At 38.7% G+C, this 27,317-nt stretch overlaps 1 long non-coding RNA gene across 1 annotated transcript; it reads right to left on the bottom strand.

Moving 5' to 3' along the window:
- Window positions 1–4,826: 4,826 nt before the first annotated feature.
- LOC145996922 (uncharacterized) lies at window positions 4,827–22,003 on the bottom strand. The gene is made up of 2 exons (XR_014442833.1): window positions 21,759–22,003; window positions 4,827–5,027 (listed from the first exon to the last, which is right to left on the bottom strand). It is a non-coding gene; the product is annotated as an uncharacterized LOC145996922 (long non-coding RNA).
- Window positions 22,004–27,317: the final 5,314 nt, after the last annotated feature.

Genomic DNA, 27,317 nt, shown 5'->3' with positions numbered 1-27,317 from the left:
GAACGAAAACAAGTGTCTGCGCAAGTAGTAACGCGAGACGCTTCCACCAATGAACACGTGAGAGGGAATTGGATTTCGGGGAGAGGGGAAAGCGACTGAAGTTACCAGCTTTCGGAGCAACGTGTACCGCTTCGCTCTGCCCTCTCATTTCCACTCCCCCCTCTCTGCCGTTATGCGCGACCTTGATCCAGAGATGACCGGGGACAGAGTACATCACTTTGATGGCATAGCATATTCCATATTACATAGGCGAAATTGATGTTTACTTAACATTACAAACATACATATGTAGAGTTACAGTTTGTTTACACGATCACTCGTTAGCTAAATAACCATTTCCTCCTCTAAAATACACCTCTTCCTCTTTAAATTTATGAGTTATTAAATGAAATCCGTATGCTTTTCGTGCTGTATATATTACCTAACGTTCTCTGCACGCTTCTCATAGCAATCACAAATGTTAACAGGAATGTTAAGCCCGCTTTAGACGAAAGCATTTCATTTAACATGTTTGCTAGCATAAATGCTACGTAAATGCTTCCAAAAATCTTATAGCAGAGAAGCATTTCATGTAAAATTTCGGTAAGCTTATGCGATTACAATGTATAACATATACAGCACGAAAGACACGTCGAGTTACGCCATTTATGTTGAGTGCAGGGCGTTTACAATTGAAACAACTAAACTATTCTCCCATACGTGAACAGTGAATGTTGTAAAGTATGTATTTATGGAACACCATTGTTCTGTACCTAATATTGTTTTACATGAAACGTTATTCCTCTCGGTTGAATAGATATCGTCTTTTAAAAATGTGAAGTGATACATTGTTTATCTCACGCGGCCGCCATTACAGCTGCACTCGTGACCTAGAGGTCGCATCTGATTGGTTATGCTACGAAAAGTGCTACCGAAATAGAGCCGGTTGGGCTTCGTAGAAAAGTGACTGTACAGTCAATTTTCTACGGAGAAATATGACTGCCTTCTCCAGATCCAGTCAATTAAGCAGGGGGTACAATATCCTTGTAGAAAAATGACTGCTTCTCAATTCTCACTTAAAACAGGGGGTAAAATTTCCCCGTAGAAATGTGACTGTCTCATAAATCCTGCTTATATTAGGAGGGGGTACAAGTTCCCCGTAGAAAAATGACTGCCCCCTCAAATCCTTCTTATATTAAGAGGGGGTACAAATTCCCCGTAGAAAAGAGACTGCCCCCTCAAATCCTTCTTATATTAGGAGGGGTTACAATCTCCCCGTGGTGATTCCGTAGAAAAGTGACTGCACAGTCTCTTTTCTACAGAGAAATATGGCTACCCTTTTCAGTTCCTATCAATTAAGCAGGGGGTACACTTTCCCAACAGAAAAGGGATTGCCACCTTAATTTTTTCTTATAATAGGAGGGGGTACAGATTCCCCGTAGAAAAATGACTGCCCCCTTAAATCCTTATTATATTAAGAGGGAGTAGAATGTCAATGTAGAAAAATCACTCCAGAGTTTTACAGAGACGATACCCAGTTATATTTCTCAGATGATTAGGTTTCGTTGGAACATAAGCTTCAGTCACTTAATTCTGATTTGAACATTGTCAGTAACTTTTAGGTATCTAAATGTCTGAAAATATATTTAAAAAAAATCCATTTTCAAGATATTTGGTTCTAATTATTTAATGTCATTAATTAAAAATATTAAGATCGATCTCAAAATATACAATTTGCCCAATGTCAGGAATGACACTGTTAAAAATCCCTCTTAATATAAGAAGAATTTAAGGGGCAGTCACTTTTCTACGGGGAATTTGTACCCCCTCCATATATTATAGAGATTTAAGGGGACAGTCAATTTTCAACGGGGAAATTGTACCCCCTCCATACATATGAAGGATTTAAGGGAACAGTAAGTTTTTTACAGGGAAATTGTACCCCCTCTTAATATAGGAAGGATTTAGGGGTGCAGTCGCAATTCTACTGGGAAATTGTACCCCATTTTAATAAATAAGGAATTAAGGGGCAGTCACTTTTCCACGGGAAATTTGTACCCCCTCCATATATATTAAGCATATAAGGAGGCAGTCAGTTTTTTACGGCGTAATTGTACACCTCCATATATATGAAGGATTTAAGGGGCAGTCACTTTTCTACGTGAAATTTGTAACCCGTTCTAATATAAGAAGGAACTAAGAGGGCAGTCGCTTTTCTACGGGGAAATTGTACCCCTTCTTAATACCGTGCGTTCATTTCGATCTTTAGCCGAGAGATCGGGAGAAGCGTGGCGGGCGGCTCTGACGAAGATGCCGACATTTGCGCTCTTTAATGTCCGCTTATCTTTATGGACATATGCAGACATTTATATAAATATTGCAAAACGAGCACTAACCTGTGTTATAACACGCAAAAGTTCTTCTGTAATTCATAACACAAATAAATACGCTTTAGAAACGATGTTAAGAGCCACAGATAATAAAACATTTTAATCATAGTTTTGACAAGTTACGTCCTGCTTAAGTTTATATCCTTGAAAGAGTTTTGTGTCGATGGGGATCGTTTGGAGGTTTCGAATGTGCAACACTGTATAAAGATTACACTGCAGACAAAACCGTTAAAAGTCAATGGTTTTCGTGAGCTTCCTTGCAATCCAAAATCTCCGAGCTCGAGTTTTTTGTTCCTTCGCGACTAGATCAAGACAGAGCTGTGAATATAGTGGCGAGCAGATGTAAACCAAGAGCTTGTTAATTTCGTACTGTGCGCAAGAGTGTTATTCTTGGTTACTTGCTTGTGTTATTGCAGTGTGTATGTGTGTTGTGTCAGTGAGACGATTGGAATGCCAGTCGCAAGGTTCACGTTACGAAAGGAGCTGATAAGTTCTCGGCCCGACCCAGAAGGACTTTAGCTACAGGCACGAAAGTTTCAGGCTATTCAACGTATTCTCCCCTAAGGTCTACACACTTGGCACTTTGTTGCTTCTCTAACCCCTCCAAAAAAAAAAAAAATCTCCTGGTCTGCAAAAAACTGTTCGACAGCTGTTATAACCACGCTATCACTTCTAAATTTCAGTTGTTATCAGATAATGAGAGACAATATGAGTATTTTCAACAAGATTCGGCCACAGCCCATACCGGCGCTGATTCTTTGGACGCTATAAGGGAGGTGTTTCATGACAGAATAATTTCTAGAGGTTTATGACCTTCACGTTCGCCAGATCTTACCGCATGTGACTATTATTTGTGGGGAACCTTAAAAAATAGTCTACCAAAATAAACCTCATAGCATCGACGAACTAAGAGACAATATAAGGGCAGAACTTGGAAGAATTACGGGAGAAGAACTTTTGCGTGTGAATCAAAATTTCATCAAATGATGTGTGAATGTAGGTGGACATCACTTTGAACAACTCTTATAACACAGGTTAGTGCTCGTTTTGCAATATTTATATAAATGTCTGCATATGTCCATAAAAATAAGCGGGCATTGCAGGCCGGATATGTCGGCATCTCCTTCAGCGCCGCCCGCCACGCTTAACCCGATCTCTCGGCTGAAGATCGAAATGGACGCACGGTATAAGAAGGACTTAAGGGGGAGTCAATTTTCTACTGGATATTTGTACCCCCTTCTAATATAAGCAGGATTTAGGGGGCAGTCACATTACTACGTTGAAATTGCACCCCCTCTTAATATTGGAAGGATTTAAGTGGGCAGTCACTTTTATACTTGGAATTTGTACCTCCTCCTAATATAAGCAGGATTTAAGGGGGCAGTCAATTTTCTACGGGGAATTTGTACCTCCTTCTAATACAGGCAGGATTTAGGATACCAGTCACTTTTCTACGGAAAATTTTACCTCCTCCATATATATGAAAAATTTAAGGGGCAGTCACTTTTCTACGTGGAATTTGTACCCCATTCTAATATAAGAAGGATTTAAGGGGGCAGTCACTTTTCTATGGGGAATTTGCACCCCCACTATATATATTAAGGATATAAGGGGGCAGTCAGTTTTCTGCGGCGAAATTGTACCCCTCCATATATATGAAGGATTTAAGTGGCAGTCACTTTTCTACGGGGAATTTGTACCCCCTTCTAATATAAGAAAGAATTAAGGGGGCAGTCACTTATCTACGGGGAATTTCTACCCCCTTGTAATATAAGCAGGATTTAGGGGGGTAGTAAGAATTCTACGTTGAAATTGCACACCCTCCTAATATTAGACGGATTTAAGGGGCAGTCACTTTTCTACAGTGAAATTGTACACCCTCCTAATATAAGAAGGGTTTAAGGGGAGTCCCTTTACTACGGGAAATTTGTACCTCCTATTATAAGCAGGATTTAGGGAGGCAGTCTCTTTTCTACAGGGAATGTGTACCCCCTTCTAATATAAGCAGGATTTATTAGGCAGTCACATTTCTACGGGGAAATTTAACCCCTGCTAAATTGACTGGATCTGGAAAGGGCAGTAATATTTCTGCGTAGATAATGGACTGTACTGTCACTTTTCTACGGAGTACACATTCCCCGTTACACCGGTTCTGTCCTTGAGAAATGCCATGAAATATGCCATAAGATTTTTCACTTTACACGGTAGCATTTTGGTCATGTCGTAAATGTTAAGAAAGATGCTAAGGAAAATGCTTTCGTCTAAAGGTTTTACATGAAATGCTTCAGTGTAAACAGCTTGTCCGCTATAAAAATGCTACAAGATGTTTGGAAGCATTTATGCGAGCAAAAATGTTCCAGCAAATGCTTCCGTTTAAAGTGGTCCTTAGTGGCAACTCCGTGTAATATATTTTAGAATGTAATTTCCAATTGAATTAACTGAAAAAAATACTAAGTGTATGTAATGGTAAATTTATTGGATCACACAATTCCTTCTGAACCTATCAAGGTCCGATTCACTTTTGCAGCTCTCGTTGTCGCACTCAAACAGTTTCAGGCAGTTCTCACACTTATGCTTACACCCCTCATATTTATCTTTGTACTTCTTTCCGCAGTGCTCGCAGAGTCTTATGCCCATTGTTGGAGATCAGCTTCTATCCTGCAACAAGGATAAACAATTGTTACTTCCATACTATTCAAATAGTAATTATGGCCGAATTTTTATGTAATTACATATTTTTTTCCTTTGTATGTAGCCAAGTAAAAATTACAATGTTAGGAATGATATATGTGTATTTCATGTTACATATATTTACATATTTTGAAGTTGATTACATATTTCCTTTTTACATTACATATTTTTTACATAAAATGCGTTATTTATGTCATATATCTGGTTTCATTGAGTAAGCAGCTACAATTGTGGGACAAACATTCAAACAAATTGTGAGACAAACATTCAAACAAATTGTGGCATTAAATGAATATTTTATTTTTCGCCGTTTTGTTCATTCAATGATAATATTATTTTTACATTTAAATGAATCTCTGGCGGTGAAAAAAAATCTGACAAAATTGGCTATTCGACTCTGCTATAAACTGCTGTCATTCACGTTAGCACTTTATCAGATTAAAAGTTTAACAATGCTATTTAACACATTGAAATTTCATTATTTCAAGATAACTTCATAAAATACGAGAATATTGAGAAAAATAATGTAGTATAATTACATTTTTTAATGCCAGTATCATAAAAATACAGTTTACAAATGATATATTACTAGCATATGAGATGCTTAATTATACATAAGATATTTTTACATATTCCAGTAGGCCTCTTCGCCTTGTAATCAAGGGGTCCCGGGTTCGATACTCGGTGGAGGCACATAGTGGTTCGGATCACACTTTAAACTGTAGGTCCAGTCCCGATTAGCCTTACTGTGCCCAAAGTGGACTTCAAACATCAATCAACCAACGAACGTATTTCAGTAAAGCTACATATTTCAGCATTTTTTTCTGCATATTTATGTACATATCTCGCATGTTTTGGCTACATAAAAATCCGGGCCATAATTATCAGGTATGAAGGGCGAGATGGATCCTTGACACCTTCGGATGTCTTCGGAAACAGTCGGTAGTTTACGTTTCTTCGTAGAATGGAGCGAATACGTACTGTTTCTTACTCATTCTTATCAGCCACATATCACATATCGCATAGAAATGTTGAAAATATACGTATATGTTTATAGTGAAAAATAATAAAACCCACTCAGCAATTAAGGAGTGTGATTGAAGTATGCGGTAAATATATTACTGTTTTTCACGTATGTTCTGTTGCAATACCGAGATGAGATCGAGACGAGAACAAGATTAATTGTGCAAGAGATTAATCTCGTTCGAGATTAGTGAATTGGGATGCAAAGGATATGAAATTTTCGTCCAAAGCTGATTGTTTCTGAATAGGCTACATACGTTGTATAAAATGAAAAATTCATTTTAAAAGTATTTCTGTTACACTTTTGTATGTATTATTTCGAGAAGCGAGATGACACCAATACGAGAATGAGATTGGGATGTGAAACTCATTCACCATTCCTAATTCGGAATAAGATATGCATACCCGTTCATAATTTTTTGGGTGGGGGCTGGGAAGCCAAATTTGTTTAATTTCAGTTCATGATCAGATAGATTAAGAGTAATTGAACCTACCGTTGAAATTCAGATCCGAATCACTGCGCGATATGGCTCTACCGGATGTCGAACCTGGGGCCTCTTGATTTTAAAATAATGATAATATTCTTATTACATTATTTTAATGTTTTGGTGGATGTTGATCGCCCCTCCCCCTCTACACCCCTTATACGTATTTGGTGTGATGCACTGCTTGGATCAAATTGAGTGAAGTCAGCTAATACGTATTAAAACACACGCTCCTTGAAAAATGCTGTGTCGCCTCGCTTGCGGTCTCATCTCGAAATGTTTGTCTCTTTTTCCGTTTCGTCTCGATTCATAAACATCCCTCTTCTTCTCGTCTCTTCTCGCCTCGAGTCTTGAAATATAGCTATAGCATGAACAACGGGGCTACAAATTTTCGGAAGGTGTAACGATCCTTAAAGCAAACCATTTCTCTTCATAACGTTATTTTTTTTTTGACGTCAAGTTTCGACGCTACGTGCCCAAAAAAATATCATTTTATCCTGAATGCATATGAAACCACGCAGCACTTTATCACAATTACCATTAATTGATCCTTTGTAATTACGAACTATAAACAAAATACATACAGTCTACAAATATGAAGTTTGCACTTTTGTTTTAGTTCATATTATGTAGACAGGCAAATTAGGGCTGAACCTGAAGTTAATGTGGGATCTGAATCACTATGTGGGCCTTCCCGATGGCTTAGTGGTAACTTCGTCGCATTGTAATCAAGGGGTTCAGGGTTAGATACTTTGTGAAGGTAAATTGTGGTTCGGATTCAGCTTTAAACTGTAGGACCAGTCCAGATTTGCCGTCTGTGCATAAAGTGAACTTAAAACAAGAAAAACAAAAACAAGAAAGAAAAACTGTGCCTCCACCGGGTAAGATTGTGCAAAAATAAGCAGATATATATTCGCTTGGCATGTTTGGAGAAGTAAATGTCGTTTAACTAAAATTTTCAAGTAGGCTGGAAAAGTGTGATAAGGTAATGGGGAACAAGCTTCGCTCTACAAAGCCCACCATTGGTGCATGACGTTATGACGTTCCTCCTCCCTTCCCTCCCGCCGAGAAGACGTCATCCTAACTCGGCTTCGAATCGGACACAGACGTCTCCCCTGTCGTCATTAGCTATAGGCAGGCCCGGATTTCCCAATAGGCCTCATAGGCCCGGGCCTAGAGCGGCACTTTGGTAGGGTAGTTTGTTTTAAATTTATAAGGATTACCTAATTCTCGGATTGCCTCTTTTTTCCTCCGGACACACGAATGGAATGACTTAATGTAGTTATATTGTAAATATAAGTTAACGAAGAATATTTCTTAAGAGAAAGATAGGCTAGCAGGGCTCGGAACTAGTTTACAAATTTGTTGTTTTAATTAGCGACGTTCTTGTTCCGAATGTACGGTATTGTGCTGAGCCGGGCCTTGTAAAGTAAGGAAGAAGGTCTTCACTGAAAAAGAAGGTAAATGTTAAAATGTAATTTATATAATTTATGTCAAACCGCTTTGTTACATTTTTTGTATGATGGTATCATAGAGATGGTATGTACCTATCATTTAAATAAAGTAAAAAGTAATTTATGTCATATCGCTTTGTTACAATTTTTGTATGTAACTATCATTTAATTAATACTGCATGGCGTTAATAGTAAAAATAGTAATACAGAAAATAATTGATTCTTTTTTCATTCTTGATAATCTGTATGGGGTCAATCCATATGAAATCATACCAGCTGGTTGCTTGACCATTTTTAAAAAAGTTTATTTTTTGAGTGGTGTGAGCCTCATATATTGACAGTTCAGAACCACTCTTATTTTATTTTTACTATCACCGATTTGAAGATGGCGGGCAATTTTTTATCATGGCGCTCGTCATTTTCTCCATTCGTAAGCATCAGCGGCAACTTTTTTTTCTCAGCTCTGGTAAGTCCTACGACAATGAGTCGAAATCTGTGATGTTAAGCACATTATAGGCTACAATTATATTTCTGTGTAATTTTCTAAATATTATTCCTTCATAATAAATTTTAAGGTTAAAATTGTGTATTTTAATCGCTCAAAATGACATTTTCGGACATTTTTTTGGGGGGGAATGCAGTTTGTTTGATACTTGAATTTTTTTGTGCAAGTACCTGTGTACCAATAGAGTACGTCAAAATTATTTGAAGCTTGAGACTTTAATATTTGTTTTTCTACAGGGTCATAAACATGTACAGTGGTGGAAAAAAGTTCTTCCCCATAATACTTCAATGGCAGTAAATAATGCCGGAAGGGTAGGCAACACACATTGCACCTTTAGGTGATCGGGTGATTCTGTCTGTTTCAAGAGCAACTCGTCTTTCATGCAAAAGCCAACAGGCACAGGAAATGTAGGAAAGTCACGTGACCTGTCAGGTTGAATGTTGTTCGTCAGAAAATCGCCTTTTCTCAAGCCAGGTCGCACAACCGACAAGAGCTACACGTTATATCTCCGAAAATGATTCGCCTAAAAACGTTGAACGAAACACTAAAACAATTCTTGCCTTAATTATATAGGCTACTACACTATATGTGCCGCAGTAGCTCAATCGTTAGGGCGTTTTAATATCATGCGAGAGATCTGGCTTCGATCACCGACGGGGGAGAATCGAAATTTTGTCCATCTGTTCAAGCTGCTCTGGTACCCACCCAGCTTCGTATAAAGTGGGTACCTGGAGGAAACTGGGGTGGGGGTTAAGGCGGCCAGGGGCGTGGTGCTGATCACATCATCCCCACCTTCGGCCTGATGAAGAAATCTTGGCGCCCTAACCCCACACCCCCTATACGCCTTAACGGCTTGGTGCAAAGCACAAGGTAGCACTTTGCTTTTTAATTTACTATATTACATACATCTCGATTTTGTCGGAATAGAACTTCCCAATCTCTACGTGGGATTTCTTCCAAATTCCGTAGGGATGTGAATAGGCTCCAATTCTTCTTGACACAATTTATACATGTTATATTTCGATATAAGAACAATAGACGTTATCCTTTGTGTGTGTGTGTGTGTGTGTGTGTGTGTGGTGGGAGGGTATCATCTAAATATGTGAGGTGATCCTTTTCCAAATACTCCATTCTCGGAAATAAATCTCAATTCGACACACTGAAAATGTAGCATTTTCTACATCTTAGCATGCAATTATCTAGTAGCAAAATAATGTGTGGAAAGAGAAAAATTACGATTTATAACGCACTCTGGAAATTTCGTATTATTTTTTTTTCCAATTTGAACTGACATTCATAATATTCATTGACTAAAGAATAGCTTAGTCGTTCTGCTACTTTCAATTCTTCATTACCGTAGTCACCGTAAATCTCTCTCTCTCTCTCTCTCTCTCTCTCTCTCTTAGCCTTCCCCATGGCGCAGTAGTAGCGGAGTCGCATTGTAATCAAGGAGACCCCGGTTCGATACCCGGTGGAGACACATAGTGGTTCGGATCCCACTTTAAGTTGTAGAAGCAGTCTCGATTAGCCTTTTTGTGCATAAAGTGGACTTAAATACCAAATGAAAATAAAAATAAAAATCACCGTAACTCTCTACAAAGCCAGAGGATCCAGGTTCGAAACCTGTCGAGGCTTAGATGTAGCATTGCATTCGCATCATTACCCATCATCTTCATCGTCGCGATTATCGCAAGAGCTAAAAATGCGACACAAAAAAGCCAAACAGAAGATTGGAATCAATCTGAATATTGGTTACGTTGGATACATGGTAGAATTGTCTTAAAATCACTTCCTGTGATGTAATAGGGTTTTTTATTAGAGACCATTTGTATAATACATATCGGTGTTGCGAACAATAAGTAGTTTCACGTTCACCCCACTCTTCGGTTGTTTAGAAATGTAAGGAAGAAGGATCTCTAAATTTCCGCTTTCACATGTCAATGAAACTTTAACATAAGTTTAGTGTAGGCCACAAAAGAGATTTACATATTGTTATGATATCTTTTATACGTCACGAAACATACTTCCAATAAAATACGATACTACTCCTTACGTTCCTGTAAATGTTCACCATTAGTCTGGCGAAAGAAAAAGTAACGAACATTTCTGTGTTTCCTTGAGCAGAGATAAGGCGCCTGCTTGTAGCAAGCAAGCAACAACTGCTTCGATCAGTGACCTTCACTGCCGGAGTGACTCACAGCAGGCCTGCGCTCGTTCCAGTGTGCTTATGAAACAGGTATTTTATTTCGTTCGTTCCAATCCACAGTTATATCAAGCTAACATTCTACAATATGTAGTAAACAAGTTGTATACATTATGGTCTTCCAGAGTGTTGTTGCCTCCTGCTATTTACATGCGGGAGATGGGGGTGTTGTAAACATTTCTGAACCCAAAGGTCGAGCACGAAGGAAAAGTTGTGTAATCATTTAAGGTAATAACAAGGTAATAGAAGTTGAAGGAAATGCTGGAATAAATTATATCAGAAATTGAGTAAAAACCGTTCTTATCACACATAGGGCTATCAGATCACTCTTCAGCGGAAAGTAGGACAAATTGTCTCCAAATGTTGGACACGATCGCATTTCCAGTAAATATAATAGGTTACTAGAACATCTTAACATATAACGAGAATATGACACATCTTCAGCTCAAAAATTAATATTGAAGTGAACGGTTGATTTAAAAATTCTTCAACTGCTAATTAATAGCACAGCCGTACGTGATTTCAACTTGTGTATGCAAGACAGAACGTTTTTCGTCGAGACGGGGCCAGGAAGGGAAAACAATCCATGAATTCGGGAAGGAAAAAGTTCACAATTTCGTAAACAAAGTCTGGAAGTTCTTGTTTATTGAAATGTAAAAAACTGCTATACACCGAAAAAAAACATAATTTTGTGCCTTGTTTTACCAATAAGGACTGAGGGCCCCACAGATGGCGCAGTGGTAGCGTCATTGCCTTGTAATCAAGGGGTCCCGGGTTCGATACCCGGTGGAGGCACATAGCGGTTCAGATCTCACTATAAAACTGTAGGTCCAGTCCCGATTAGCCTTACTGTGCATAAAGTGGACTTAAAACACCAAATCAATCAATCCAATAAGGACTGTTTATGTAATTTCTGGAATGAAACTTGTTACTTCGAACAAATTACCGACACTTATTGTATCGATAAAACTTCACAAAGTAAGCATTTTTATACATATATCTGGACTTTTCCGGATCTAGAAAATCGGGAAGTAATTTCTGAGCTGGGATTGTAATTGTTTTTCCGAATATCCAGTAGCAACCATGCACACTCTTTAATTTAAGCATACTTTTTCTGTTTCTCCATCTAATTTGAAGTTACGTGATGCCCAAAATACGTATAAGACATTTGTGATTTCTTTCAAATTCTTCCGGAGGCCAGACACAAATCTAAAATCTAGGACACGTCCGGAAATAAGAATGCTTCTTATAACCTCTTTTTATTTTCTTATTTAGTGTCGTTTTCCTTTCACCTTTTACTAATCGCGACGACGAGGATGAGTGATATAATAGAATTGATGAAGGGGCACTCACAAAGAACACCCATACGCACGACGGTATTCGAACCCAGGACATCAGACATCGTAGCACACTGTGCTAACCACTCCGTCACGGACGGAATTCTTATTGCCCTAATCGATCCACAAGCATTTTCCCTATCTTTAACTACACACGAAACATAATGAACAATCTAAATAAACAGGTACCAGTTCACACTCTAACCGTAAAAAAACATGTGCACGTGAAAATGCAAAATAATATTTATTTTTAGGTAGTTGTGATTTATTATTGTATATTAAAGAAATATATTAGTGATAAAATGACGGAAGTAGAGGAACATCTCCAATGAAACACTCATGCCTTATGGATATTTGTATTTCTTGCCGAACAAGGTTCCGAGTTCGAGTTCCGACCAAAATGGGTCCATTGTGTATGTTCATTCATGTGTTTAATGTAATCATAAATCGTTGTCATGAATAATTTAACTTCAGAGGAAGAAAACTGAGAAAATTACTAATAAAAACAATAACAAAACAAATTTGATCTTAAAGCCCTGGCTTGGCGCTAAATATTCCATCACGGGGACTGGCACTTTACGTAGGTGTAGACACGCTTCGTACAATTTGATGATATCGCGATAACGTAATGGATGTGCAGCCACTTAACTGAACGCCCCAAAATTCCCATTTTATTACTAAATTCTAAATTAGCATAATATCACAGTTTACCTATTCATAATATGCGCCGCTTTGGTGCACTTTGTGTATTGTTTCGTTGGTTGGTTATTTTAATTAATGTTGCATTAATCAACATCAGGTTAATCGCGCCAGGCAAAGTGGAGGGAAAATGACAATGAAGCAGAACGAGGAGGGCCTTGGTTTTCGATTAATGAAACTTTGTCTATCGCCGCGTTAAATCGATGAAAATGTAACTTCTTGATTTTGCTTATTTCATATTGCTTTTCTAGCACTTGCGTCAACAAAGGCGATGAGGATAATTAATGAAGCTATGAAATGGATAATAGGACATGATGATCCATGCCTTACACAAAATTCTAAGTTGGGACTAATGAATATCGATTCGTTTTATCATTTGTCAAGTAGTTGTTTTTAACTCCAATCTTTTTCAAGGACTTCTGGGTTGACAGCATGTGTGTTGCGCGATGATGATTCGATGAAAACCACAATTTCAGTGAACTTTCTTGACAATGACTCTAATATCAGTAAAGAGAACATATCCTTACGAGTAGCTGTTGTTAAGAAACCAATTCCTGAAACTTTTTCTGCTGGTCTCACTGCAACCAGCTGTTCTTTGTTATGGCTGGGCCTGGGGGTATGACTCACGCTGCTGTCAATAGCTATTCAATCGTTCCCGAGAAGCCAGGTTTACCAGGAAAACCTAAGTGACAATTTTGTTATTTGGGTTGCATAGACAACAGGCTCTAAGATGTTATGATATCGTAGGTCTCGTGGCCCAAGAACTACTTTCTCTGACTGTACTTTTTGTTAAAAAAATCCAAGTTCAGGGTTAAATATCTCTGGTGGGCAGTTGTTTAAAAATCTGAAATTTGTACACAATACAGTACTCCATGATAAGTAACTTCAGTAAAAATTTTGAGTTTGAGATTTAATTGGTTTAGGAGATACAAAACTCGTGAAAAATTCAACATTTTGCATTAAATATGGCATGCCTAATTTCATTTCTTATTAACATTTTGTGTTGAAATTCTGCAAACTGTAATTTGGAATGTCAATGAACAACATTACAATCCTGAAATGGCTCTGCAATAAAGTATATATACGAGGGCGTGCTGAAAAGTAACGCTTTCTATGTGTTTATTTTCTTTGTTACCTTGTAAACGCATTTTGGATTTTGAGCAACCATACATTGCACTTATAAGACTTTCCAGCTTCTCCATTGCAGGTTTCAAACTTCTATCGCCAGGGGTTGCTGAACTATTGCGAGGAAAATGGCAGCATGTAACCATGCAATGTTGGTGAAGCGCCTGAAGTAGCGTGCAATGATCGAGTTTCTAACCGCCGAAAATGTGCTACAAATTGACATTCATCTGAGACTGAGGGCACTTTATGGGGATGAATGTGTTAGACATCAGTACTGCGCGATCTTGAGTTTATCATGCTCTTAAAGAAAACCTCAGCTGAAAAAATCTCAGCTATGTGAGAGAATGGAGTGAAAGGCCAGGAACTAGAACTGATGGAGGTCATCGGATTCGTGTTCAGCTGAGGTTTTCTTTAAGAGCATGATAAACTCAAGATCGCGCAGTACTGATGTCTAACATATTCATCCCCATAAAGTGCCCTCAGTCTCAGATGAATGTCAATTTGTAGCACATTTTCGGCGGTTAGAAACTCGATCATTGCACGCTACTTCAGGCGCTTCACCAACATTGCATGGTTACATGCTGCCATTTTCCTCGCAATAGTTCAGCAACCCCTGGCGATAGAAGTTTGAAACCTGCAATGGAGAAGCTGGAAAGTCTTATAAGTGCAATGTATGGTTGCTCAAAATCCAAAATGCGTTTACAAGGTAACAAAGAAAATAAACACATAGAAAGCGTTACTTTTCAGCACGCCCTCGTATATATACTTTATTGCAGAGCCATTTCAGGATTGTAATGTTGTTCATTGACATTCCAAATTACAGTTTGCAGAATTTCAACACAAAATGTTAATAAGAAATGAAATTAGGCATGCCATATTTAATGCAAAATGTTGAATTTTTCACGAGTTTTGTATCTCCTAAACCAATTAAATCTCAAACTCAAAATTTTTACTGAAGTTACTTATCATGGAGTACTGTATTGTGTACAAATTTCAGATTTTTAAACAACTGCCCACCAGAGATATTTAACCCTGAACTTGGATTTTTTTAACAAAAAGTACATGTTTATGACCCTGTAGAAAAACAAATATTAAAGTCTCAAGCTTCAAATAATTTTGACGTACTCTATTGGTACACAGGTACTTGCACAAAAAAATTCAAGTATCAAACAAACTGCATTCCCCCCAAAAACAATGTCCGAAAATGTCATTTTGAGCGATTAAAATACACAATTTTAACCTTAAAATTTATTATGAAGGAATAATATTTAGAAAATTACACAGAAATATAATTGTAGCCTATAATGTGCTTAACATCACAGATTTCGACTCATTGTCGTAGGACTTACCAGAGCTGAGAAAAAAAAGTTGCCGCTGATGCTTACGAATGGAGAAAATGACGCGCGCCATGATAAAAAAATACCCGCCATCTTCAAATCGGTGATAGTAAAAATAAAATAAGAGTGGTTCTGAACTGTCAATATATGAGGCTCACACCACTCAAAAAATAAACTTTTTTAAAAATGGTCAAGCAACCAGCTGGTATGATTTCATATGGATTGACCCTATGGGGAACGGCAGAGCTTGTTTGACCTAGGGGCGGCAAAGAGGTAAATCCGGCCCTAGCTATAGGTCTCTTTACAACCTGCACGTTTAACATTTCTTAACAACCCGCTTTCTACACCCCTTTTTAATACTGAGCTAAGGATTTTAGATAAGAGGATATTCCCAGTATGGAGTAAAGGGTGCCAAATGGCCAGATGTGCGAACGTGCACCCCACAAATTTAATTAATCATCATCAAATCAAAATCTCGAACGAGATCGAGAATCTCGGTATCGTGGAGACTTTACAGCTCGTTTTCAGGCTCGCTCCGATGCCATCGACAGTAAATATTGAGTTGATAGATAATATTTACTTCCAATGAAATGATACATCCCTGAGTGGTTTACTATCTCTTCAAACTTGTTACTGTTAAATCTTATCTTTAATGCCATAATATTTGTTGAGATACTTGAAACTGACTTATAGAGACTGATACGATAATCACGATTGGGCGATTTCATTCAAAGTCTGTGAAGAAGGGGGAGGGTTACCTATTATTCTCTACTTCAGGTGGAAGCACATTGCACAGAGGTTCGGATCCCATTTTAAACTGTAGGTCCAGTCCCAATTAGCCTATTTTGGCATAATGTGGACTTAAAATAGCAATTCATTCCACTTGAATGTACAAATTAGGATAGTTCGCCATTTTGGAACACGGTTTCAACACAAAGGGAGGATAACAGCTGAACAAAAGACTTTTCTTATAAGGATATTTTCACCTTATTGTTTTCTTTTCTCTTTTGGCATGCATATCTTATATTTAGAAACTGCTGATAAAACTTTAGCCGCAATTTCATATTTCTTCATTATTCAGTAGACGCGTGATTGCGTCTGTTCCACATCGTATGGGGCGAAGATCTTAATTTATGGCCTGGCGGATGCAGAAGGTACAGTAGGGTATCTCAGCCGACCTACAATCAATTCTAATCTACAATTGCACTGTTTTATGTAAACAGTAAAACAAACAAGAACTAAGGTGACTTACATGTTCTACGGTTTTGTTTTCAAAAACAGTTGTCCAGGTTGGAATAGATGGTTATTATTACGGCCCGGAAGTTGAGGAAAAAACTTTTTTTTTCCCTAGTGTCCGAAGACGAGGCCCAACATAATATATCTACATTTTGGGTCATTGTAGGCCAGAAAAAGGTGGGTTTTATTTATTATTTTGTGCCTTTTTCGGCGTTTTCTTTGCTTATTGCTCCTTTTTTAGCCTTAACGGCTTTTTTCTTTGCAACTTCACCTTCTTTCGACTACGTTTTTACTGCCCATTCTCAATTCGAATCATCATCAGTTCATCACCTCTTAAACATCCTTTCTGTAGTACAGAAATAAAAGAAAATAAATAAATAAATACATTTGAACCATCCCTGAAACGAGAGAAAAACATTTTTGGACGACTGAAGCAGGTACGGTGCAAGATCCTTCAACTGTAACTTGTCTGGAAGGTCGCGCTGTAAGTGGCAACCTTTTCTTGTTTTGAAGCTTTCAGCACGGTGTATACGACCAGATAGCACGCGCCTGCAAAGATCTCAAGTCAGATAAGGATGTACCGCGCATATTCATTAAATATGTAATTAAAACTGAAGTTATTAATAATTAATTTGGATCACATTTATACGTCCTTTTTTCCGTTTATAGGTCCTTTTTTTGACATTCTTAGGTCTGTTTTTTGGCAATTTATAGGTCTTCAATTTCCGAGCCCCAGTTATTATTGTATGTCGTTATCACAATTCCTACAATTGCAACGCAGAATGAACAAAGAAAACAAACACCTATTCCCTCAAGAGGTCTCGGATTCGATTCCCTTGTGGGGCATATTGCACAGCGGTTCGGGTCCAAACTTAAACTGTAGGTCCATTTCCGATTAACCTATCATGAGCGGGACAAAATCAAAATTTAAAGAATATTCACGAGCCTGGTTAACTTCGTGTTACAAGTGAGAACATTTGATTTGCTTTATTTCACTTCCCTTTTTGTACCACTTTTGGCTAATGGGGATGAGTGATGATATGATGAAAGTGATAAGTGGACACTCACAAACATCCATGCCCCGGTGAGGATTCGAACTCGAGATCTCTGGCATCGTAGCGCGATATGATAACCATTCCGCCACAGTGGCCGGCCTCAGATCATTTGAGTCTTCAAAAAAATTAGGCACAGCGAGATATGTACAAAAACCTGGCAGTTGGGAGGGGTCCCTCGTATCGCCCTCTCCGTGGATTCGCGTCTGATTTATACACAAACACACACATACAAATATATTCTTAGCGCATCCTCCAATACACCTTGCAAAGAAATCATCCAAGAAACAGAAGACAAACAAAATTTTATGTGGAAGTGAGAGGTAAGACTAAAATACGCAAGATACAAATATACAAAGGCACTGGCAACACTGTTGCGACAGGTTGCTAATTGAAAATTTCCGCTGGCGAGCTAAAAATCTTAGTTTGCGTGTCTCCAATTACCTTATGTTCTGTGAGTTAAATATGGTACTACAATAGACCATAAAAAGCGATTGTGCTGCCTCTGGTGGTATGGAAAAAATGTTGTGACCTCAAGATTGCATTTAACAATATTTTTGGCTTGAAATGTGGAAAGCTAATGAATGGTCTGCCCGACAGTGTAGTGATGAACGCTGTCAGCTTGTTATTCAAGGTTCGTGGGTTCGATTCCTGTAGATCCAGGTCTTACCTACGTATCTAAGTATCAAGTATACTATGACAGTCAATTTAGCAGGTTGCATAGCAGAGTACACCCAAACGCAAAGGTAATAGTAGGCAAATTGTCCATCACTATTTTCATTCAAGATGTGGGCCTCCCCGATGCTTCGTCGCCTTGTAAGCAAGGGGACCCGGGTTCGATACCCCTTTGAGGTATATAATGGTTTGGTTTCCACTTTAAACTATAGGCCCAGTCCCGATTAACCTTACTGTGCATAAAGTGGACTTTAAACACCAACTCAATCAATCATTCAATATGTTTTTCCACAATGTGATGTATAGTCGTAGAAAGAAATACTTCCCCTATAAGACTACTGGTGTTAAGGCTGTATGGGGAAGTACTTTTTCCCACGACAGTACATGAACTAAAATAACATCATCAGCAAGCGGAGGGCAATATTTGCTTCACATCGACAGCATTCTATCCCTTAGAACTACACAGAATGTAGCATAGAAATGAACGAAAACAGCGTTCGAGAAATTTCCTACTCAGGGAGGCTTTAGGGCCGAGCTACCATGGCGCGAGTGCTACTACCCGTGGCGCCAAACAGGAAGTACCTCCTTGAGTAGGTTCTAAAACGGAAACATAGTACTCTTGTCTCACTTAGATTAATTGAGTTGGTGCTTTAAGTCCACTTTATGCACAGTAAGGGTAATCGCTACTGGACCTACAGTTTAAAGTTGGATCCGAACCACTATATGCCTCCACCGGGAATCGAAACCAGGACCCCTTGAATACAAGGCGACGACGCTACCACTGCGCCATTGTGGAGGCACCCCTAATTTAGAAATTTGGTGTAGAGGAATCTTATCACCTGTAGAAAACAATATTATACTGTTAAAGAAAAAATAAGTATTTTGAAGCCGATGAGGTTCTAAACAGCTACTGGGGGAATGGGGGTGCATTATTCACTAATTAATTGAACTACCCCACTTCGTTCTCTAGTAAATTTCTAGTTATATTTCTAGTTTCTCCTGCATACTTTATTCGTAAGTTGTATTACCTCTAAGTGTCTGCTGAATAAATTGCCCATACATTGTTTTGAATCTGCTGTACGAAATCAAGCTAGTACGTAAATTAGTTTCATAACCACAGAGAGGAAAATAAAGGAGAGCAGAGAACATTGGTCACAAAGAATTTTGAATTCTTCTAATACTCGTACATTGATTTTCTGTGAGTCCGGACACTGTTTCGTAACCATCAATACAATAAAGCAGTCAGATAGAGTGAGGTTTTCTTTTCACTGAACTTTCATCAAGGCTTTTGACCTATAATCAGAGGGTCTACGAACGCTTCATTGTCGTCATCATGTTTTTATAATGAAAAAAGATGTTCTTATCTTATGATAGAAAGGTAAACATTATCAAAGCCAAAACCAGTAGTGTTTCAAGATTGAGTTATGCGAGGTCATCATAACCCCTCCTTCCCCTAGACCCTGATTTCGTTAAAAATAACGTGCACTGCAAAAAAATATATAGCAAAATGGTTACTTTGATTGATTTGGTGTTTTAAGTCCATTTTATGCACAGTAAGGCTAATCGGGACTGGACCTACAGTTTAAAGTGGGATCCGAACCATATGTGCTTCCACCGGGTATCGAACCAGGGACTCCTTGATTACAAAGCGACGACGCTACCACTGCGCCATCGAGGAGGCCTCAAAATGGTTTCTATGAATAGTAGAAGAGATATTCCAATGGCGTGGCGGTGACACTGTCGCCGTGTAATCAATTGGTTACGGATTCGATCCGCGGTAGGGGCATATTGCACAACGATTCTGATAATTTAAACTGTAGGTCTAGTCCCGGTCTGACGACTCGTCTATGACGTAGAAGAGTCGACCTCCGTGGCGGAGTGATTAGCACATAGCTCTACGATGGCAGAAGTCCCGGGTTCGATCCCCATAAAGAACATGGATGTTTGTATGTTTGTGCCTGTTTTTAATGAGCAAGTATACATTTATGTAATGTAAAAACTGATACATGAGATAGAAGAGAAACAGAATGACAGGAGAAACTACAAGTCGACAGTGACTTCGATCCCGGTTTAATCTGTTGGTCCATTTCTGATTAGCCTATCTGGGTGTCAAGTAAACTTGATTCGCTAAAGTGAGGAGAGGGGGAGAGGGTGAGACAGCATAATCCATCATAGGTGTACACACAGGGGGGCAAAACGGAACAGTTGTCTCCTAATACTCTCATTTAGAAATTTAATGTAGAGGAATTTTATCACCGTTATTAAACAATATTGTGCTGTTAAAAAAAATAACTATTTTCAAGATGACGATAGACCCAAGCCAATACGGAGGACGATGGGGTTAATTTTTTACTACATAACTGAACCACTGGCGGCGATTCGGTTCCTAAATAGGGGGGAGAGTTTAATTTTCCTTGGTAGATTAGATTTAGCATAGTGCGGGAGCAAAAATGGGGAAAAGAACGGGGGGCAACTGCCCCATCCCCCCCTAATCACAGACACTGAATTGAACTATTGCTCTTCGTTCTTTAGCAAATACCTAGTTATTAACACCCTAACATACCTTATTCTTTACTTTTGTTACCTCTATGTGTCGGCAGAATAAATTTCCCATACAATGGAAATTAATATATTGTGTGTAGTTGTTCTGAATCTGCTGTACGAAATGTATTTTTATTTGTACAAAATTTGATATCAAGGGGGGGGGGCAATTGGCACTATGTGCCCCCTGCAGGTGCTCTTGGCCGTCTGGTAGAAATGATGCAAGAAAGGCGTGAAATCAAAATCCATCTTGAGTATATTTTTGTCCTGCTACTCTTAGATTCTGCTAGCCTTGCTTTCTTTAACCTCAATGTTTGCCCCCCTAGAATTGATTTTCGTCCAAAGTTGGGGAGGGTCAATAATAGTATAATATCGTTTAATAACGGAGAAAAGATTCCTCTACACTAAATTTCTAGGTGAAAGCATAATAGAGGGTTCAAGAATGGCCATCTCCTCCTTACAAATCGAATGTCAACCTAAAATTATATATTTCACGCGTATCATTTGATTTATTTCAGTGATAGTAATTTACATTAATGCGATAATTTCAAATTCAAGTGGCTTTTTTTTAGGGGGTAACACTATTATCGGGGTAACATGCTTGTCCCTCCATGGAAAAATCGGCGGACGTCCACGATTAGGGGGGGGGGCATTTGCCCCCTTGCCCCCCCCCCCTTGCGCACGCCTATGAGTGAGATGTAATTCGATTATTCTTTCGCCGACGACCTTCATCAAGGCTTTTTGCCCCCTCCCTCCCTAATAAGAGGGCCTGTGTACGCCTATGTCTCCAGCCCGTTACATGATTCCCGGGTACGTCACTGACCAGATCACCATAATCAGGCACCATAAATAGTGGTGAAAATATTATCATGCATATGCTATGCTAGTGAGATTAAGGTAAACAGATTTCAAGAAACAGTTGCTACGTCAAAGCTAAAAAAAACAACTAAAAAAACGAATAGAATGTAAACAAACACACCAAGCATGCTTTCCAGTTTCAATGACACTCGCTACAGTTTTACTCACCTGCTTCGGTTAATTACTAATAGTGATACCTTCTCCTCAGTTTCTGGTGGCTGTCAACATCTCAATGCTAAGTTCTTCTTGCATTTGATGTCTCTTAGCAGAATGCACTTGCACAAAGCGTCGAAACTTCAGTTGCTTCTCGAACGGCAACATTGCCTGCGTAAGAATGAGGCAGCTCATTTGAAAGCTGCCATAACATCGGGTGAGAGATAATCGCTCGTCACTGACTGCCACGCTGCTTCACGTCCGGTTAGACCTTGAAAACAGCACAATCATGGTCGGTCAGGGTTGCCAGGAGCATGCGACAAAAAATCAGTGTGCGCCGAAGCTTGTTTTGTAAGAGTGAAGCTTTCTGCTCTCCCGCAGTCAGTGGCGTCCTCGGAGAATTTCATTCAGGGGTAGATGTCAATGGTGGACGAATGCCAAGCAGGGTCTACTTTTTGGTCACGGCTACAAGATTATTTCAGTTTCTCTCATTCGCCCTCCTCTATTACATGAGGGCCTCCCCGATGGCGCAGTGATAGCGTCGTGGCCTTGTAATCAAGAGGTCCCGGTTTCGATACCCGGTGGAGGCACATAGTGGATCGGATCCCACTTTAAACTGTAGGTCCAGTCCCGCCTTACTGTGCATAAAGTGGACTTAAAACACCAAATCAATCCTCTATTTCATGGACTTTGCGAAATTCTTTTTGTAGGGTTAGGGGGTTGGGGTCAGTGTAAAACTTAAATAAATAAATAAATAAATACAATAATACTTATTATTATTATTATTATTATTATTATTATTATCATGGTTGTTGATTAATTTGGCTTATTTTACTACGCTATTCTGCCACTTTTGGCTAATCGCGAAGATGACGATAGGCGATGATATGATGAAACTTATGAAGGGACACTCACAATGAACATCCATGGCCAGACCGGGATTCGAATCCAGAACTCCTAGCGAAATAATGCGCCCTCCTAACCACTATTATTTATCATACGATAATAACTATTAGAAAGTAATAAAAATACATTTCATATTCCAAACATAATGATATCATTATTATGTTGTATTCAATTTTGGAATTTAGTATCTTCTACATAGTGATGTACTTGGTTGTCATACTGTGCTCATCTCTTAATTCATTATTATTATTATATTACTTGTAGTAGTACTATACTATACCCTTGGGGACACTTTTCTACTAGATTCTCAAGATGAGTGAATATCCAGCACAATTTCTGATTATTTTCTTTACATATCAAACAGTTGAAATGCACAGTTATCCTACTTGGATATTAACCTTTTGCACACAACGTTCAAGAGAAAGTTTCAAAAGTTTGGGGGAAATTTAAGTAATAAACTTTATGTTGTCTGATATCTGACAGAAAACTAAATTTTTGGAATTTTGAAAACGGTATACTAACACTAACTTACGCAAGATGTTTTTTCGGAGGGGCTGGAATTGTAAAGCTACGTTCTATGGGGAATACGGGATGAAATATTTGGTAATAAATCATTTTTAACCTTAGTTTTAAAAGCGTTTAGAGACAGAAGTTGTTATCGGGGGCTTTTTTAAGGGAAGTTTGAATTTACCACTTTCATTATGCCCGAGTTATTTACAGACTTTATTTGAAAAACGAAATCTCAAATTTCGGAGGGGGCTGTCGCCTCATCAAGTCCCGCTGCGTACGTCAGTGCTCTAGAACCATTTACACTTTGCATTAAATGCTAGAATATGGAAATATATCCTGGTTACTGTGTTATGAACCTATTTTTTTCGATCTAACGCATTGCTTTTACATTCTGTTCTGTTCATATTCCAATTACAAGACAACTATGTAATCAAGGGGTCCCGGGTTCGATACCCGGGGGAGACATATAGTGGTCCGGATCCCACTTTAAACTGTAGGTCCAGTCCCGATTAGCCTTACTGCGCATAAAGTGGACTTACAACACCAAATCAATCAATCAATCAATCAATCAATACAAGACAACTAAAATATGTGGCTTGTAGATTTAATACGATCGTCTTGGGGGGACAAGTACCAGGATAAATGTACCAATAGTAATAATAAAATAATAATAATAACAATAATGGCATTATTTTTATTATTATTACTAATAGTGATAGTATCAAAGATTTGAAATATTTTTTCAACACCGTCAATTTCACATTATCTAATAATGGAAACCAGGCAAACAAACTGTATTTTTTAATGGCAGGAAATGAATCAAAAATGCATTCCGAATTGAAGTACAACATATGTTTTACACATATGCAATATGGAGTGACACAAAATAAGAAAATACATATGCAACATGTTAACACTAAGTTGCGTATGTATTCAAAGTGTATTCAATATATATATACAAGTACAACACATATAATTTAAATACATCACATCACAGAAAAGAACTAGGTACGAGCGAAGCGAGCAAGACAATTTTTAGATCCAATTTTTGCAATTGAAAACAATATTGATTTAATAGGGCGCAAATAAATTTAAGTTCACTGGATGTCATGGCATTCTCTCTTTTACAACTTGTTTCATTTATATCGCTCGGCATCCATGGCCGACTCCCGCCGCCCCCCAGCTACGGCTCTGAACTTGACGAGACTGAGAAAGAAGGTATTGCGAGCGAAGCAATTAGGAAATGTATTTTTATTTGCATATGATTTGAAATTGAGGGGTAATTGCTCCTCTGTGTACCTCCCTGCAGGTGCTCTTGGCCTTCAATGTTTGCCCCCCTGAATTGACTGCCGTTGAAGGTTTGGGGGGGGGCAATGCACCCCTGCCCCCCTCTGTGGTTGCGCCACTGATGCAGGCACAACAACATCTCTAGGTGCTCTTTCGCATGCGCTTAGTGTTGCCCACGAGACGAGACTTTGGCCTGTCTCGTCTCGTGGAAATGCTGTGAAATGCTGTCTCGTCTCGAAAATATTCGTTTGTCTCGGGACACATGATCAATCTCGTCTCGTCTCGAATTTTTAAAAGCCTGTCCCGTCTCGTCCCGTGGGCAACACTACATGCGCTTCAACATCCCTGGAGTCGTTCTGACGACTGATGCAGTAGCGGGGATTAGGGGAGGATGGCAGTTGCCCCCCACTTTTTGCCACTTCCCCCCCGCACTATGCTAAACCTTTTGTACAAGATAACGTAAAGTGTCCTTCCCCCCCTCTCACCCAGTTAAGAACCTTGGCCCCCAGTTTTGAAACCCAATCCCCGCCTCTGCCAGGAGGAGATGCATTGGGTGTTCATCGCTTCAGCACACAATCATCATCCGTTACCAACAGGCAATGCACGGTAAATGTCCATATTACATACACAAGCCGCATCTTTCAGTTATTTTATTCCAATGTCAAGGCAGCCTCAACAAGTTTTGACTTAAAAAGTGGCGCGTTTCTGGACAGGGTGTTCCTTATCTCATGTTGGCACTTGGGTCAGTCTCCATCCATCCTGCCAGTTTGATTCAAGGTTACGGGAACACCCTGTGTAAAGAATATAATAAAGGTCTGAGAACAGCTTTCCAAGTGATCTCATATAGTGCAGAATACTTGTCATCAGAAACCATCGTTTGTTTGCGTCCAGTCCGTAAAGTAGGATTTGACCCAATCGTTTGCAGAGGGGGTTAGGTTGAGAAAAAAAGATTGGCCTCGATGGAGTGACTGGAAAGCTTTTGCATAGTCCAACAAAACTAAAACTGTCACGTCTGCGACCCATCGCTTGTCTAAGGTCGTCGATTATGTGGGTCATGGCAGTGTTACTGCTGTAATTAAGTCTAAATCCTGACTGAAACGAAACTAGAACTACCTTTGTATGTCGGCTGATTCAACCATGAGCAATAATTTGTATATTCCAAGCTTTCTGTAGTCCAGGGAGTATACTGATAGGTAGAGCTCGGATTTGAATGCAATTACGTATTGTATTCCTTTCTAGATACATTCCTCGAATAGAAAAATGTTAACGAATTGAGGACTAAAAGTGGTAAACGAAGTAAGTGCCAAAAGCGAAAGTGTTGGGAAATCGCATCATTCCGCACATCAGCCCGTAAGAACGTGCACACTAGTGAACTCTTTACACGCCCTTTGAACTACTTAGAGGGCTACCATCCACATTTCACGATTACCGCATTATAAAGCATTGCACATATCACAGTTTAACGTGGAAAACGGTATTTGAAATATTGTGGCCCTTACTGCGTTTACCAATTTTAGTCATCAATTATATAACTGACATGATTTTGCATAATTGGTAGCGTCGTTGCCTTGTAATCAAGGGGTCCCGGGTTCGATACCCGGTGGAGGCACATAGTAGTTTGGATCCCTACTTTAAGCTGTAGGTCCAGTCCCGATTAGCCTTACTGTGCACAAAGAGGACTTAAAACAGCAAATCAAACCAAACCAATGATTTTGCATAAGTTTTATGTTACATATTTTTACATATTTGCCAGGATATTACATATTTTACATATTTGCTAATTTCCTTTACATGAAACAACTTATTTCGGTCTTTTTTTATTATCTTGATCCTTTTTCCTATATTTTCGATCTCTGAAACATGATGTACAAAATTTGTAGCTCATGTGATGTCAAAATTTGTAATCAACGAGATGCATAGTGCTTACTGTCACCTAAAATGGACTGCCAAGACATCCTGAAGACCAAAAGAAATACGGGAATTGTTATTTATCGAAATATGCTGGAGTCCACCCCCTTGTTTCATATTTTCGTTTCGCTTTTATGTTTAGGCAAAGCACCTAGAAACTTGGCATCGGTGGACAAGAAAACTACTTTGCTGTACGTAGCGAGTTACACAATATGTTCCCTTTTACAAATGTAGCTATGAATTTTCATTCGACTGTTCTTTCTGTAAATGCTTCTTTTTACATTTTGTTTCGAAAGTTACAAAGAGCTCTGCCTCAATGCAGTAGGAAATTTCTTAAATATGTCCAGTTGCTGTGCTATTTCGAATTTATAAATTTGATACACATTTCAATTTTAACAACTTATGTCCTTAAAATTATGTTGAACATGTTGAAATAAAATAAATACCTACCAAATACTTGAAATTGTTTGAACACTCGATTATTATTAATATTACATATTCTTTGATACTACATATTTAGCTAAATATCCTTTGGATAATACATATTTAGGTACATATTTTATCAATTATTGTTACATATTTTTACACATATTTTGTACTTTAATATTACAGTACATAATAATCCGGGTCTACTGATAGTGCGAAAGTTGTTAATGCACGTAGAGGGTCGGTCTTGGCAAGAGGAATAACATATGCAATTTTCCACTTATCTGAAAAAATACCAGAGCGCAGAGAAAGATTATGTGAGGGAGAATGAGATTTACTAATCGAAATGGAAGGTCGTCAACGCTATCAGTTCCAGATTTGATGCTACCAATTACAGTTGCCACTTGAAACTCGTTGATGGGGTTAAAAATATACTCTGCCATTTCAATTTTATGATTTGAAATAGCTCTGATACTATCAGAGCCGCGGTGGTATGTATATTCGGCTAGTTGACCTCCGTGACGAAGTAGTTAGCAT

This window comes from Lepisma saccharinum, chromosome 13 (assembly GCF_977018435.1).
Source record: "Lepisma saccharinum chromosome 13, izLepSacc3.1, whole genome shotgun sequence".
Lineage (NCBI taxonomy): Eukaryota > Metazoa > Arthropoda > Insecta > Zygentoma > Lepismatidae > Lepisma > Lepisma saccharinum.
This window is presented reverse-complemented; position numbering and strand designations above follow the sequence as displayed.